General features: G+C 47.6%; 2 non-coding genes across 2 annotated transcripts; both read right to left on the bottom strand.

The window, feature by feature from the left end:
• Positions 1-7,387: 7,387 nt before the first annotated feature.
• On the bottom strand, positions 7,388-7,459 carry trnad-guc (transfer RNA aspartic acid (anticodon GUC)). Its single transcript has one exon. It is a non-coding gene; the product is annotated as a tRNA-Asp (tRNA).
• Positions 7,460-12,379: 4,920 nt separating this feature from the next.
• On the bottom strand, positions 12,380-12,451 carry trnad-guc (transfer RNA aspartic acid (anticodon GUC)). The gene has a single exon. It is a non-coding gene; the product is annotated as a tRNA-Asp (tRNA).
• Positions 12,452-16,616: the final 4,165 nt, after the last annotated feature.

Here is a 16,616-nt window from a genome sequence, read left to right as displayed (position 1 = left end):
AGAGAATGGCAGGATGCTGCAAGGGAATTAAAAAGAAATCAGGGCCGAGGGCTGATCACTCGAATACGTTGAGTAGCTCTTGCAAAGGGATCGCACAGGCTATGTGTATTGGGCATGTAGCATTCCCAACACTTTCTTCAGTGCCTCTGAGCACCTTGTCTCGTTGCGCTTGTTACTGAGCCATTCGAGGTTATTAACCTTTGCCACCTTTCACTTCTTTCCTTCCAGGTGGCCCTTGCTGAAGTTTGATGGCGTACAAGGTGTGTGACCTTCCTCCTCAGATTGTCTATCTGCCTTGAACAGGTGGTGGTGTGTGGCTGCTGGAGGGTCATTTTGCTGTCAGACTATGAACGCAATGGTGTTGCTGCCGCGTGAAAGATGTAGTGAAATGTGTTGCGTCGTGGCTTATAAAGCATGTTGGTTGTAGAAAGCGTCGCGGTTTAATGAAGCAATGAAATGTGCCAAGGAAAATGTGTTTAGTGCATTTTGAATGAGCCGCTTTGAGAATGCAAAGAAGAGAAAGTGGCCAGTCTGATGAGTCAAGAGCGGATGTTGTGCGGTGATTGTGATAGGCGGATGTGTGGAACATGTTTGCTGTTGATAGTTTTGATAAAACGGGTGGCGGGCCGCGTCCGTGTTGTGGATGAGAGTCTCCATGCGGCAGTGCAAAGCGATTTGGAATTCAAAAAGCTTCCCCTAACAGCTCTCGGGAGGCCTCAGCAACGCTCACGCCTCCCTGTCGGCGAATTGAACCCCGGTCTCCCGCGTGACAGGCGGGGACACTCACCACTATACTAACGAGGAACCACACAGAGAAGCTTCCTACAGTTTGCCAGAGATTGCCAGCCACCTTTGGGCTTCAGAGATGTTGTGTCAGCTTGGAGGGGGCACGTTTCCATCACCATTTAGGCTTCTACTTTGGAGCCAGGCAGCCGACGCAGTACCACCGCTAAAGCTCTTGACTCAATCAATTCAATTTTATCCCTCATCCCACATCATTGATGTTACATCGCACAGTGATTTGCCTCCTCTCTGTGATGGCATACATTCAACACTTTCATCCAGTTCAGTCCTGTGACAGCTGCAGAGATCTGGACGGCGGATTCGCACTTTTGCGGGCTTGATATTGCACATCATCGGCCACTACAGGCAAGCAGGAAACGCATATGGTTTTTTTTTGCTTGTTTGCTTGTTTGTTTCTTTCTTTCTTGACTTGTTTGTTTTTCTCTCTTTTCCTGGCTTTGCAACAGAAGCAAGCACGATGTGCAAAATACTTGGAGTTCAATGTTTTGGCCCACGCTGCATTATTCTTTTCCCCTTTCCCGACACCACACTTTAGAAAGAAATCCTTCGTGTGGGTATCGAGAAGGATTGGCACCATGGGCTCGCCGTGGATGACTTCAGGTACACGGTGTGCAAAAGAGCAAGATGGGCGTTGTTCTCTCGTGCTCACAGAAGTTTTGATCTTGGTGTTCCAAACAAGGACTGTTTTGAGCGAGAAAGCTTTTTTGTGGCAGGAGGGAAGGGTTAACCAGAGGAAAAGAAGATAAGGTGATTCGCATTCGAAGCAGACGTACAAGGAAAGAAGGATTAGTTTAGGCAGCATGTTGTTGTGTGAGCTGACTGAAAGTCGCGTGCTTTCGGATTGAATGTTAACATTCAAGAGAGAATGGCAGGATGCTGCAAGGGAATTAAAAAGAAATCAGGGCCGAGGGCTGATCACTCGAATACGTTGAGTAGCTCTTGCAAAGGGATCGCACAGGCTATGTGTATTGGGCATGTAGCATTCCCAACACTTTCTTCAGTGCCTCTGAGCACCTTGTCTCGTTGCGCTTGTTACTGAGCCATTCGAGGTTATTAACCTTTGCCACCTTTCACTTCTTTCCGTCCAGGTGGCCCTTGCTGAAGTTTGATGGCGTACAAGGTGTGTGACCTTCCTCCTCAGATTGTCTATCTGCCTTGAACAGGTGGTGGTGTGTGGCTGCTGGAGGGTCATTTTGCTGTCAGACTATGAACGCAATGGTGTTGCTGCCGCGTGAAAGATGTAGTGAAATGTGTTGCGTCGTGGCTTATAAAGCATGTTGGTTGTAGAAAGCGTCGCGGTTTAATGAAGCAATGAAATGTGCCAAGGAAAATGTGTTTAGTGCATTTTGAATGAGCCGCTTTGAGAATGCAAAGAAGAGAAAGTGGCCAGTCTGATGAGTCAAGAGCGGATGTTGTGCGGTGATTGTGATAGGCGGATGTGTGGAACATGTTTGCTGTTGATAGTTTTGATAAAACGGGTGGCGGGCCGCGTCCGTGTTGTGGATGAGAGTCTCCATGCGGCAGTGCAAAGCGATTTGGAATTCAAAAAGCTTCCCCTAACAGCTCTCTGGAGGCCTCAGCAACGCTCACGCCTCCCTGTCGGCGAATTGAACCCCGGTCTCCCGCGTGACAGGCGGCGACACTCACCACTATACTAACGAGGAAGCACACAGAAAAGCTTCCTACAGTTTGCCAGAGATTGCCAGCCACCTTTGGGCTTCACTGATGTTGTGTCAGCTTGGAGGGGGCACGTTTCCATCACCATTTAGGCTTCTACTTTGGAGTCAGGCAGCCGACGCAGTACCACCGCTAAAGCTCTTGACTCAATCAATTCAATTTTATCCCTCATCCCACATCATTGATGTTACATCGCACAGTGATTTGCCTCCTCTCTGTGATGGCATACATTCAACACTTTCATCCAGTTCAGTCCTGTGACAGCTGCAGAGATCTGGACGGCGGATTCGCACTTTTGCGGGCTTGATATTGCACATCATCGGCCACTACAGGCAAGCAGGAAACGCATATGGTTTTTTTTTGCTTGTTTGCTTGTTTGTTTCTTTCTTTCTTGACTTGTTTGTTTTTCTCTCTTTTCCTGGCTTTGCAACAGAAGCAAGCACGATGTGCAAAATACTTGGAGTTCAATGTTTTGGCCCACGCTGCATTATTCTTTTCCCCTTTCCCGACACCACACTTTAGAAAGAAATCCTTCGTGTGGGTATCGAGAAGGATTGGCACCATGGGCTCGCCGTGGATGACTTCAGGTACACGGTGTGCAAAAGAGCAAGATGGGCGTTGTTCTCTCGTGCTCACAGAAGTTTTGATCTTGGTGTTCCAAACAAGGACTGTTTTGAGCGAGAAAGCTTTTTTGTGGCAGGAGGGAAGGGTTAACCAGAGGAAAAGAAGATAAGGTGATTCGCATTCGAAGCAGACGTACAAGGAAAGAAGGATTAGTTTAGGCAGCATGTTGTTGTGTGAGCTGACTGAAAGTCGTGTGCTTTCGGATTGAATGTTAACATTCAAGAGAGAATGGCAGGATGCTGCAAGGGAATTAAAAAGAAATCAGGGCCGAGGGCTGATCACTCGAATACGTTGAGTAGCTCTTGCAAAGGGATCGCACAGGCTATGTGTATTGGGCATGTAGCATTCCCAACACTTTCTTCAGTGCCTCTGAGCACCTTGTCTCGTTGCGCTTGTTACTGAGCCATTCGAGGTTATTAACCTTTGCCACCTTTCACTTCTTTCCGTCCAGGTGGCCCTTGCTGAAGTTTGATGGCGTACAAGGTGTGTGACCTTCCTCCTCAGATTATCTATCTGCCTTGAACAGGTGGTGGTGTGTGGCTGCTGGAGGGTCATTTTGCTGTCAGACTATGAACGCAATGGTGTTGCTGCCGCGTGAAAGATGTAGTGAAATGTGTTGCGTCGTGGCTTATAAAGCATGTTGGTTGTAGAAAGCGTCGCGGTTTAATGAAGCAATGAAATGTGCCAAGGAAAATGTGTTTAGTGCATTTTGAATGAGCCGCTTTGAGAATGCAAAGAAGAGAAAGTGGCCAGTCTGATGAGTAAAGAGCGGATGTTGTGCGGTGATTGTGATAGGCGGATGTGTGGAACATGTTTGCTGTTGATAGTTTTGATAAAACGGGTGGCGGGCCGCGTCCGTGTTGTGGATGAGAGTCTCCATGCGGCAGTGCAAAGCGATTTGGAATTCAAAAAGTTTCCCCTACCAGCTCTCGGGTGGCCTCAGCAACTCTCACGCCTCCCCGTCGGGGAACTGAACACCGGTCTCCCGCGTGACAGGCGAGGATACTCACCACTATACTAACGAGGAAACACACAAAAAGGCTTCCTACAGTTTGCCAGAGATTGCCAGTCACCTTTGGGCTTCAGAGATGTTGTGTCAGCTTGGAGGGGGCACGTTTCCATCACCATTTAGGCTTCTACTTTGGAGTCAGGCAGCCGACGCAGGATCTCCGCTAAAGCTCTTGACTCAATCAATTCAATTTTATCCCTCATCCCACATCATTGATGTTACATCGCACAGTGATTTGCCTCCTCTCTGTGATGGCATACATTCAACACTTTCATCCAGTTCAGTCCTGTGACAGCTGCAGAGATCTGGACGGCGGATTCGCACTTTTGCGGGCTTGATATTGCACATCATCGGCCACTACAGGCAAGCAGGAAACGCATATGGTTTTTTTTGCTTGTTTGCTTGTTTGTTTCTTTCTATCTTTACTTGTTTGTTTTTCTCTCTTTTCCTGGCTTTGCAACAGAAGCAAGCACGATATGCAAAATACTTGGAGCTCAATGTTTTGGCCCACGCTGCATTATTCTTTTCCCCTTTCCCGAAACCACACTTTAGAAAGAAATCCTTCGTGTGGGTATCGAGAAGGATTGGCACCATGGGCCCGCCGTGGATGACTTCAGGTACACGGTGTGCAAAAGAGCAAGATGGGCGTTGTTCTCTCGTGCTCACAGAAGTTTTGATCTTGGTGTTCCAAACAAGGACTGTTTTGAGCGAGAAAGCTTTTTTGTGGCAGGAGGGAAGGGTTAACCAGAGGAAAAGAAGATAAGGTGATTCGCATTCGAAGCAGACGTACAAGGAAAGAAGGATTAGTTTAGGCAGCATGTTGTTGTGTGAGCTGACTGAAAGTCGTGTGCTTTCAGATTGAATGTTAACATTCAAGAGAGAATGGCAGGATGCTGCAAGGGAATTAAAAAGAAATCAGGGCCGAGGGCTGATCACTCGAATACGGTGAGTAGCTCTTGCAAAGGGATCGCACAGGCTATGTGTATTGGGCATGTAGCATTCCCAACACTTTCTTCAGTGCCTCTGAGCACCTTGTCTCGTTGCGCTTGTTACTGAGCCATTCGAGGTTATTAACCTTTGCCACCTTTCACTTCTTTCCTTCCAGGTGGCCCTTGCTGAAGTTTGATGGCGTACAAGGTGTGTGACCTTCCTCCTCAGATTGTCTATCTGCCTTGAACAGGTGGTGGTGTGTGGCTGCTGGAGGGTCATTTTGCTGTCAGACTATGAACGCAATGGTGTTGCTGCCGCGTGAAAGATGTAGTGAAATGTGTTGCGTCGTGGCTTATAAAGCATGTTGGTTGTAGAAAGCGTCGCGGTTTAATGAAGCAATGAAATGTGCCAAGGAAAATGTGTTTAGTGCATTTTGAATGAGCCGCTTTGAGAATGCAAAGAAGAGAAAGTGGCCAGTCTGATGAGTCAAGAGCGGATGTTGTGCGGTGATTGTGATAGGCGGATGTGTGGAACATGTTTGCTGTTGATAGTTTTGATAAAACGGGTGGCGGGCCGCGTCCGTGTTGTGGATGAGAGTCTCCATGCGGCAGTGCAAAGCGATTTGGAATTCAAAAAGCTTCCCCTAACAGCTCTCGGGAGGCCTCAGCAACGCTCACGCCTCCCTGTCGGCGAATTGAACCCCGGTCTCCCGCGTGACAGGCGGGGACACTCACCACTACACTAACGAGGAAGCACACAGAAAAGCTTCCTACAGTTTGCCAGAGATTGCCAGCCACCTTTGGGCTTCACAGATGTTGTGTCAGCTTGGAGGGGGCACGTTTCCATCACCATTTAGGCTTCTACTTTGGAGCCAGGCAGCCGACGCAGTACCACCGCTAAAGCTCTTGACTCAATCAATTCAATTTTATCCCTCATCCCACATCATTGATGTTACATCGCACAGTGATTTGCCTCCTCTCTGTGATGGCATACATTCAACACTTTCATCCAGTTCAGTCCTGTGACAGCTGCAGAGATCTGGACGGCGGATTCGCACTTTTGCGGGCTTGATATTGCACATCATCGGCCACTACAGGCAAGCAGGAAACGCATATGGTTTTTTTTTGCTTGTTTGCTTGTTTGTTTCTTTCTTTCTTGACTTGTTTGTTTTTCTCTCTTTTCCTGGCTTTGCAACAGAAGCAAGCACGATGTGCAAAATACTTGGAGTTCAATGTTTTGGCCCACGCTGCATTATTCTTTTCCCCTTTCCCGACACCACACTTTAGAAAGAAATCCTTCGTGTGTGTATCGAGAAGGATTGGCACCATGGGCTCGCCGTGGATGACTTCAGGTACACGGTGTGCAAAAGAGCAAGATGGGCGTTGTTCTCTCGTGCTCACAGAAGTTTTGATCTTGGTGTTCCAAACAAGGACTGTTTTGAGCGAGAAAGCTTTTTTGTGGCAGGAGGGAAGGGTTAACCAGAGGAAAAGAAGATCAGGTGATTCGCATTCGAAGCAGACGTACAAGGAAAGAAGGATTAGTTTAGGCAGCATGTTGTTGTGTGAGCTGACTGAAAGTCGTGTGCTTTCAGATTGAATGTTAACATTCAAGAGAGAATGGCAGGATGCTGCAAGGGAATTAAAAAGAAATCAGGGCCGAGGGCTGATCACTCGAATACGTTGAGTAGCTCTTGCAAAGGGATCGCACAGGCTATGTGTATTGGGCATGTAGCATTCCCAACACTTTCTTCAGTGCCTCTGAGCACCTTGTCTCGTTGCGCTTGTTACTGAGCCATTCGAGGTTATTAACCTTTGCCACCTTTCACTTCTTTCCGTCCAGGTGGCCCTTGCTGAAGTTTGATGGCGTACAAGGTGTGTGACCTTCCTCCTCAGATTGTCTATCTGCCTTGAACAGGTGGTGGTGTGTGGCTGCTGGAGGGTCATTTTGCTGTCAGACTTTGAACGCAATGGTGTTGCTGCCGCGTGAAAGATGTAGTGAAATGTGTTGCGTCGTGGCTTATAAAGCATGTTGGTTGTAGAAAGCGTCGCGGTTTAATGAAGCAATGAAATGTGCCAAGGAAAATGTGTTTAGTGCATTTTGAATGAGCCGCTTTGAGAATGCAAAGAAGAGAAAGTGGCCAGTCTGATGAGTCAAGAGCGGATGTTGTGCGGTGATTGTGATAGGCGGATGTGTGGAACATGTTTGCTGTTGATAGTTTTGATAAAACGGGTGGCGGGCCGCGTCCGTGTTGTGGATGAGAGTCTCCATGCGGCAGTGCAAAGCGATTTGGAATTCAAAAAGTTTCCCCTAACAGCTCTCGGGTGGCCTCAGCAACGCTCACGCCTCCCCGTCGGGGAATTGAACCCCGGTCTCCCGCGTGACAGGCGGGGATACTCACCACTATACTAACGAGGAAGCACACAGAAAAGCTTCTGACAGTTTGCCAGAGATTGCCAGCCACCTTTGGGCTTCAGAGATGTTGTGTCAGCTTGGAGGGGGCACGTTTCCATCACCATTTAGGCTTCTACTTTGGAGCCAGGCAGCCGACGCAGTACCACCGCTAAAGCTCTTGACTCAATCAATTCAATTTTATCCCTCATCCCACATCATTGATGTTACATCGCACAGTGATTTGCCTCCTCTCTGTGATGGCATACATTCAACACTTTCATCCAGTTCAGTCCTGTGACAGCTGCAGAGATCTGGACGGCGGATTCGCACTTTTGCGGGCTTGATATTGCACATCATCGGCCACTCCAGGCAAACAGGAAACGCATATGATTTTTTTTCTGCTTGTTTATTTGTTTGTTTCTTTCTTTCTTTACTTGTTTGTTTTTCTCTCTTTTCCTGGCTTTGCAACAGAAGCAAGCACGATATGCAAAATACTTGGAGTTCAATGTTTTGGCCCACGCTGCATTATTCTTTTCCCCTTTCCCGACACCACACTTTAGAAAGAAATCCTTCGTGTGGGTATCGAGAAGGATTGGCACCATGGGCTCGCCGTGGATGTCTTCAGGTACACTGTGTGCAAAAGTGCAAGATGGGCGTTGTTCTATCATGCTCACAGAAGGTTTGATCTTGGTGTTCCAAACAAGGACTGTTTTGAACGAGCAAGCTTTTTTGTGGCAGGAGGGAAGGGTTAACCAGAGGACAAGAAGATAAGGTGATTCGCATTCGAAGCAGACGTACAAGGCAAGAATGATTAGTTCAGGCAGCATGTTGTTGTGTGAGCTGACTGAAAGTCGTGTGCTTTCAGATTGAATGTTAACATTCAAGAGAGAATGGCAGGATGCTGCAAGGGAATTTAAAAAAAATCAGGGCCGAGGGCTGATCACTCGAATACGTTGAGTAGCTCTTGCAAAGGGATCGCACAGGCTATGTGTATTGGGCATGTAGCATTCCCAACAATTTCTTCAGTGCCTCTGAGCACCTTGTCTCGTTGCGCTTGTTACTGAGCCATTCGAGGTTATTAACCTTTGCCACCTTTCACTTCTTTCCGTCCAGGTGGCCTTTGCTGAAGTTTGATGGCGTACAAGGTGTGTGACCTTCCTCCTCAGATTGTCTATCTGCCTTGAACAGGTGGTGGTGTGTGGCTGCGAGAGGGCTATTTTGCTGTCAGACTATGAACGCAATGGTGTTGCTGCCGCGTGAAAGATGTAGTGAAATGTGTTGCATCGTGGCTTAGAAAGCATGTTGGTTGTAGAAAGCGTCGCGGTTTAATGAAGCAATGAATGTGCCAAGGAAAATGTGTTTAGTGCATTTTGAATGAGCCGCTTTGTGAATGCAAAGAAGAGAAAGTGGCCAGTCTGATGATTAAAGAGCGGATGTTGTGCGGTGATTGTGATAGGCGGATGTGTGGAACATGTTTGCTGTTGATAGTTTTGATAAAACGGGTGGCGGGCCGCGTACGTGTTGTGGATGAGAGTCTCCATGCGGCACTGCTAAGCAATTTGGAATTCAAAAAGTTTCCCCTAACAGCTCTCGGGTGGCCTCAGCAACGCTCACGCCTCCCCGTCGGGGAATTGAACAGCGGTCTCCCGCGTGACAGGCGGGGATACTCACCACTATATTAACGAGGAAGCACACAGTAACACTTCCGACAGTTTTCTAGAGATTGCCAGCCACCTTTGGGCTTCATAGATGTTGTGTCAGCTTGGAGGGGGCACGTTTCCATCACCATTTAGGCTTCTACTTTGGAACCAGGCAGCCGACGCAGTACCACCGCGAAAGCTCTTGACTCAATCAATTCAATTTTATCCCTCATCCCACATCATTGATGTTACATCGCACAGTGATTTGCCTCCTCTCTGTGATGGCATACATTCAACACTTTCATCCAGTTCAGTCCTGTGACAGCTGCAGAGATCTGGACGGCGGATTCGCACTTTTGCGGGCTTGATATTGCACATCATCGGCCACTACAGGCAAGCAGGAAACGCATATGTTTTTTTTTTGCTTGTTTGCTTGTTTGTTTCTTTCTTTCTTTACTTGTTTGTTTTTCTCTCTTTTCCTGGCTTTGCAACAGAAGCAAGCATGATATGCAAAATACTTGGAGTTCAATGTTTTGGCCCACGCTGCATTATTCTTTTCCCCTTTCCCGACACCACACTTTAGAAAGAAATCCTTCGTGTGGGTATCGAGAAGGATTGGCACCATGGGCTCGCCGTGGATGACTTCAGGTACACGGTGTGCAAAAGTGCAAGATCGGCGTTGTTCTCTCGTGCTCACAGAAGCTTTGATCTTGGTGTTCCAAACAAGGACTGTTTTGAGTGAGAAAGCTTTTTTGTGGCAGGAGGGAAGGGTTAACCAGAGGACAAGAGGATAAGGTGATTCGCATTCGAAGCAGACGTACAAGGAAAGAAGGATTAGTTTAGGCAGCATGTTGTTGTGTGAGCTGACTGAAAGTCGTGTGCTTTCAGATTGAATGTTAACATTCAAGAGAGAATAGCAGGATGCTGCAAGGGAATTAAAAAAAAATCAGGGCCGAGGGCTGATCACTCGAATACGTTGAGTAGCTCTTGCAAAGGGATCGCACAGGCTATGTGTATTGGGCATGTAGCATTCCCAACACTTTCTTCAGTGCCTCTGAGCACCTTGTCTCGTTGCGCTTGTTACTGAGCCATTCGAGGTTACTAACCTTTGCCACCTTTCACTTCTTTCCGTCCAGGTGGCCCTTGCTGAAGTTTGATGGCGTACAAGGTGTGTGACCTTCCTCCTCAGATTGTCTATCTGCCTTGAACAGGTGGTGGTGTGTGGCTGCTAGAGGGTCATTTTGCTGTCAGACTATGAACGCAATGGTGTTGCTGCCGCGTGAAAGATGTAGTGAAATGTGTTGCGTCGTGGCTTATAAAGCATGTTGGTTGTGGAAAGCGTCGCGGTTTAATGAAGCAATGAAATGTGCCAAGGAAAATGTGTTTAGTGCATTTTGAATGAGCCGCTTTGAGAATGCAAAGAAGAGAAAGTGGCCAGTCTGATGAGTAAAGAGCGGATGTTGTGCGGTGATTGTGATAGGCGGATGTGTGGAACATGTTTGCTGTTGATAGTTTTGATAAAACGGGTGGCGGGCCGCGTACGTGTTGTGGATGAGAGTCTCCATGCGGCAGTGCAAAGCGATTTGGAATTCAAAAAGTTTCCTCTAACAGCTCTCGAGTGGCCTCAGCAACGCTCACGCCTCCCCGTCGGGGAATTGATCCCCGGTCGCCCGCGTGACATGCGGGGATACTCACCACTATACTAACGAAGAAGCACACAGGAAGGCTTCCTACAGTTTGCCAGAGATTGCCAGCCACCTTTGGGCTTCAGAGATGTTGTGTCAGCTTGGAGGGGGCACGTTTCCATCACCATTTCGGCTTCTACTTTGGAGCCAGGCAGCCGACGCAGTACCACCGCTAAAGCTCTTGACTGAATCAATTCAATTTTATCCCTCATCCCACATCATTGATGTTACATCGCACAGTGATTTGCCTCCTCTCTGTGATGGCATACATTCAACACTTTCATCCAGTTCAGTCCTGTGACAGCTGCAGAGATCTGGACGGCGGATTCGCACTTTTGCGGGCTTGATATTGCACATCATCGGCCACTGCAGGCAAGCAGGAAACGCATATGGTTTTTTTTTGCTTGTTTGCTTGTTTGTTTCTTTCTTTCTTTACTTGTTTGTTTTTCTCTCTTTTCCTGGCTTTGCAACAGAAGCAAGCACGATATGCAAAATACTTGGAGTTCAATGTTTTGGCCCACGCTGCATTATTCTTTTCCCCTTTCCCGACACCACACTTTAGAAAGAAATCCTTCTTGTGGGTATCGAGAAAGATTGGCACCATGGGCTCGCCGTGGATGACTTCAGGTACACGGTGTGCAAAAGTGCAAGATGGGCGTTGTTCTCTCGTGCTCACAGAAGTTTTGATCTTGGTGTTCCAAACAAGGACTGTTTTGAGCGAGAAAGCTATTTTGTGGCACGAGGGAAGGGTTAACCAGAGGACAAGAAGATAAGGTGATTCGCATTCGAAGCAGTCGTACAAGGAAAGAAGGATTAGTTTAGGCAGCATGTTGTTGTGTGAGCTGACTGAAAGTCGTGTGCTTTCAGATTGAATGTTAACATTCAAGAGAGAATGGCAGGATGCTGCAAGGGAATTAAAAAAAAATCAGGGCCGAGGGCTGATCACTCGAATACGTTGAGTAGCTCTTGCAAAGGGATCGCACAGGCTATGTGTATTGGGCTTGTAGCATTCCCAACACTTTCTTCAGTGCCTCTGAGCACCTTGTCTCGTTGCGCTTGTTACTGAGCCATTCGAGGTTACTAACCTTTGCCACCTTTCACTTCTTTCCGTCCAGGTGGCCCTTGCTGAAGTTTGATGGCGTACAAGGTGTGTGACCTTCCTCCTCACATTGTCTATCTGCCTTGAACAGGTGGTGGTGTGTGGCTGCTAGAGGGTCATTTTGCTGTCAGACTATGAACGCAATGGTGTTGCTGCCGCGTGAAAGATGTAGTGAAATGTGTTGCGTCGTGGCTTATAAAGCATGTTGGTTGTGGAAAGCGTCGCGGTTTAATGAAGCAATGAAATGTGCCAAGGAAAATGTGTTTAGCGCATTTTGAATGAGCCGCTTTGAGAATGCAAAGAAGAGAAAGTGGCCAGTCTGATGAGTAAAGAGCGGATGTTGTGCGGTGATTGTGATAGGCGGATGTGTGGAACATGTTTGCTTTTGATAGTTTTGATAAAGCGGGTGGCGGGCCGCGTACGTGTTGTGGATGAGAGTCTCCATGCGGCAGTGCAAAGCGATTTGGAATTCAAAAAGTTTTCCCTAACAGCTCTCGAGTGGCCTCAGCAACGCTCACGCCTCCCCGTCGGGGAATTGAACCCCGGTCTCCCGCGTGACAGGCGGGGATATTCACCACTATACTAACGAAGAAGCACACAGAAAGGCTTCCTACAGTTTGCCAGAGATTGCCAGCCACCTTTGGGCTTCAGAGATGTTGTGTCAGCTTGGAGGGGGAACGTTTCCATCACCATTTCGGCTTCTACTTTGGAGCCAGGCAGCCGACGCAGTACCACCGCTAAAGCTCTTGACTGAATCAATTCAATTTTATCCCTCATCCCACATCATTGATGTTACATCGCACAGTGATTTGCCTCCTCTCTGTGATGGCATACATTCAACACTTTCATCCAGTTCAGTCCTGTGACAGCTGCAGAGATCTGGACGGCGGATTCGCACTTTTGCGGGCTTGATATTGCACATCATCGGCCACTGCAGGCAAGCAGGAAACGCATATGGTTTTTTTTTGCTTGTTTGCTTGTTTGTTTCTTTCTTTCTTTACTTGTTTGTTTTTCTCTCTTTTCCTGGCTTTGCAACAGAAGCAAGCACGATATGCAAAATACTTGGAGTTCAATGTTTTGGCCCACGCTGCATTATTCTTTTCCCCTTTCCCGACACCACACTTTAGAAAGAAATCCTTCGTGTGGGTATCGAGAAGGATTGGCACCATGGGCTCGCCGTGGATGACTTCAGGTACACGGTGTGCAAAAGTGCAAGATGGGCGTTGTTTTCTCGTGCTCACAGAAGTTTTGATCTTGGTGTTCCGAACAAGGACTGTTTTGAGCGAAAAAGCTTTTTTGTGGCAGGAGGGAAGGGTTAACCAAAGGACAAGAAGATAAGGTGATTCGCATTCGAAGCAGACGTACAAGGAAAGAAGGATTAGTTTAGGCAGCATGTTGTTGTGTGAGCTGACTGAAAGTCGTGTGCTTTCAGATTGAATGTTAACATTCAAGAGAGAATGGCAGGATGCTGCAAGGGAATTAAAAAAAAATCAGGGCCGAGGGCTGATCACTCGAATACGTTGAGTAGCTCTTGCAAAGGGATCGCACAGGCTATGTGTATTGGGCATGTAGCATTCCCAACACTTTCTTCAGTGCCTCTGAGCACCTTGTCTCGTTGCGCTTGTTACTGAGCCATTCGAGGTTATTAACCTCTGCCACCTTTCACTTCTTTCCGTCCAGGTGGCCCTTGCTGAAGTTTGATGGCGGACAAGGTGTGTGACCTTCCTCCTCAGATTGTCTATCTGCCTTGAACAGGTGGTGGTGTGTGGCTGCTAGAGGGTTATTTTGCTGTCAGACTATGAACGCAATGGTGTTGCTGCCGCGTGAAAGATGTAGTGAAATGTGTTGCGTCGTGGCTTATAAAGCATGTTGGTTGTAGAAAGCGTCGCGGTTTAATGAAGCAATGAAATGTGCCAAGGAAAATGTGTTTAGTGCATTTTGAATGAGCCGCTTTGTGAATGCAAAGAAGAGAAAGTGGCCAGTCTGATGAGTAAAGAGCGGATGTTGTGCGGTGATTGTGATAGGCGGATGTGTGGAACATGTTTGCTGTTGATAGTTTTGATAAAACGGGTGGCGGGCCGCGTACGTGTTGTGGATGAGAGTCTCCATGCGGCAGTGCAAAGCGATTTGGAATTCAAAAAGTTTTCTCTTCCCGCTCTCGGGTGGCCTCAGCAACGCTCACGCCTCCCCGTCGGAGAATTGAACCCCAGTGTCCCGCGTGGCAGGCGGGGATACTCACCACTGTACTAACGAGGAAGCACACAGAGACGCTTTCTACAGTTTGCCAGAGATTGCCAGCCACCTTTGGGCTTCATAGATGTTGTGTCAGCTTGGAGGGGGTACGTTTCCATCACCATTTAGGCTTCTACTTTGGAGCCAGGCAGCCGACGCAGTACCACCGCTAAAGCTCTTGACTCAATCAATTCAATTTTATCCCTCATCCCACATCATTGATGTTACATCGCACAGTGATTTGCCTCCTCTCTGTGATGGCATACATTCAACACTTTCATCCAGTTCAGTCCTGTGACAGCTGCAGAGATCTGGACGGCGGATTCGCACTTTTGCGGGCTTGATATTGCACATCATCGGCCACTACAGGCAAGCAGGAAACGCATATGATTTTTTTTTTGCTTGTTTGCTTGTTTGTTTCTTTCTTTCTTTACTTGTTTGTTTTTCTCTCTTTTCCTTGCTTTGCAACAGAAGCAAGCACGATATGAAAAATACTTGGAGTTCAATGTTTTGGCCCACGCTGCATTATTCTTTTCCCCTTTCCCGACACCACACTTTAGAAAGAAATCCTTCGTGTGGGTATCGAGAAGGATTGGCACCATGGGCTCGCCGTGGATGACTTCAGGTACACGGTGTGCAAAAGTGCAAGATGGGCGTTGTTCTCTCGTGCTCACAGAAGGTTTGATCTTGGTGTTCCAAACAAGGACTGTTTTGAGCGATAAAGCCTTTTTGTGGCAGGAGGGAAGGGTTAACCAGAGGACAAGAAGATAAGGTGATTCGCATTCGAAGCAGACGGACAAGGAAAGAAGGATTAGTTTCGGCAGCATGTCGTTGTGTGAGCTGACTGAAAGTCGTGTGCTTTCAGATTGAATGTTAACATTCAAGAGAGAATGGCAGGATGCTGCAAGGGAATTAAAAAAAAATCAGGGCCGAGGGCTGATCACTCGAATACGTTGAGTAGCTCTTGCAAAGGGATCGCACAGGCTATGTGTATTGGGCATGTAGCATTCCCAACACTTTCTTCAGTGCCTCTGAGCACCTTGTCTCGTTGCGCTTGTTACTGAGCCATTCGAGGTTATTAACCTTTGCCACCTTTCACTTCTTTCCGTCCAGGTGGCCCTTGCTGAAGTTTGATGGCGTACAAGGTGTGTGACCTTCCTCCTCAGATTGTCTATCTGCCTTGAACAGGTGGTGGTGTGTGGCTGCTAGATGGTTATTTTGCTGTCAGACTATGAACGCAATGGTGTTGCTGCTGCGTGAAAGATGTAGTGAAATGTGTTGCGTCGTGGCTTATAAAGCATGTTGGTTGTGGAAAGCGTCGCGGTTTAATGAAGCAATGAAATGTGCCAAGGATAATGTGTTTAGTGCATTTTGAATGAGCCGCTTTGTGAATGCAAAGAAGAGAAAGTGGCCAGTCTGATGCGTAAAGAGCGGATGTTGTGCGGTGATTGTGATAGGCGGATGTGTGGAACATGTTTGCTGTTGATAGTTTTGATAAAACGGGTGGCGGGCCGCGTACGTGTTGTGGATGAGAGTCTCCATGCGGCAGTGCAAAGCGATTTGAAATTCAAAAAGTTTTCTCTTCCCGCTCTCGGGTGGCCTCAGCAACGCTCACGGTTCCCCGTCGGGAAATTGAAACCCCGTCTCCCGCGTGACAGGCGGGGATACTCACCACGATACTAACGAGGAAGCACACAGAGACACTTTCTACAGTTTGCCAGAGATTGCCAGCCATCTTTGGGCTTCATAGATGTTGTGTCAGCTTGGAGGGGGGCACGTTTCCATCACCATTTAGGCTTCTACTTTGGAGCCAGGCAGCCGACGCAGTACCACCGCTAAAGCTCTTGACTCAATCAATTCAATTTTATCCCAAATCCCACATCATTGATGTTACATCGCACAGTGATTTGCCTCCTCTCTGTGATGGCATACATTCAACACTTTCATCCAGTTCAGTCCTGTGACAGCTGCAGAGATCTGGACGGCGGATTCGCACTTTTGCGGGCTTGATATTGCACATCATCGGCCACTACAGGCAAGCAGGAAACGCATATGATTTTCTTTTGCTTGTTTGCTTGTTTGTTTCTTTCTTTCTTTACTTGTTTGTTTTTCTGTCTTTTCCTGGCTTTGCAACAGAAGCAAGCACGATATGCAAAATACTTGGTGTTCAATGTTTTGGCCCACGCTGCATTATTCTTTTCCCCTTTCCCGACACCACACTTTAGAAAGAAATCCTTCGTGTGGGTATCGAGAAGGATTGGCACCATGGGCTCGCTGTGGATGACTTCAGGTACACGGTGTGCAAAAGTGCAAGATTGGCGTTGTTCTCTCGTGCTCACAGAAGTTTTGATCTTGGTGTTCCAAACAAGGACTGTTTTGAGCGAGAAAGCTTTTTTGTGGCAGGAGGGAAGGGTTAACCAGAGGACAAGAAGATAAGGTGATTCGCATTCGAAGCAGACGTACAAGGAAAGAAGGATCAGTTTAGGCAGCATGTTGTTGTGTGAGCTGGCTGAAAGTCGTGTGCT

Source organism: Heterodontus francisci, chromosome 34 (assembly GCF_036365525.1).
Source record: "Heterodontus francisci isolate sHetFra1 chromosome 34, sHetFra1.hap1, whole genome shotgun sequence".
In the NCBI taxonomy this organism is placed as follows: domain Eukaryota; kingdom Metazoa; phylum Chordata; class Chondrichthyes; order Heterodontiformes; family Heterodontidae; genus Heterodontus; species Heterodontus francisci.
This window is presented reverse-complemented; position numbering and strand designations above follow the sequence as displayed.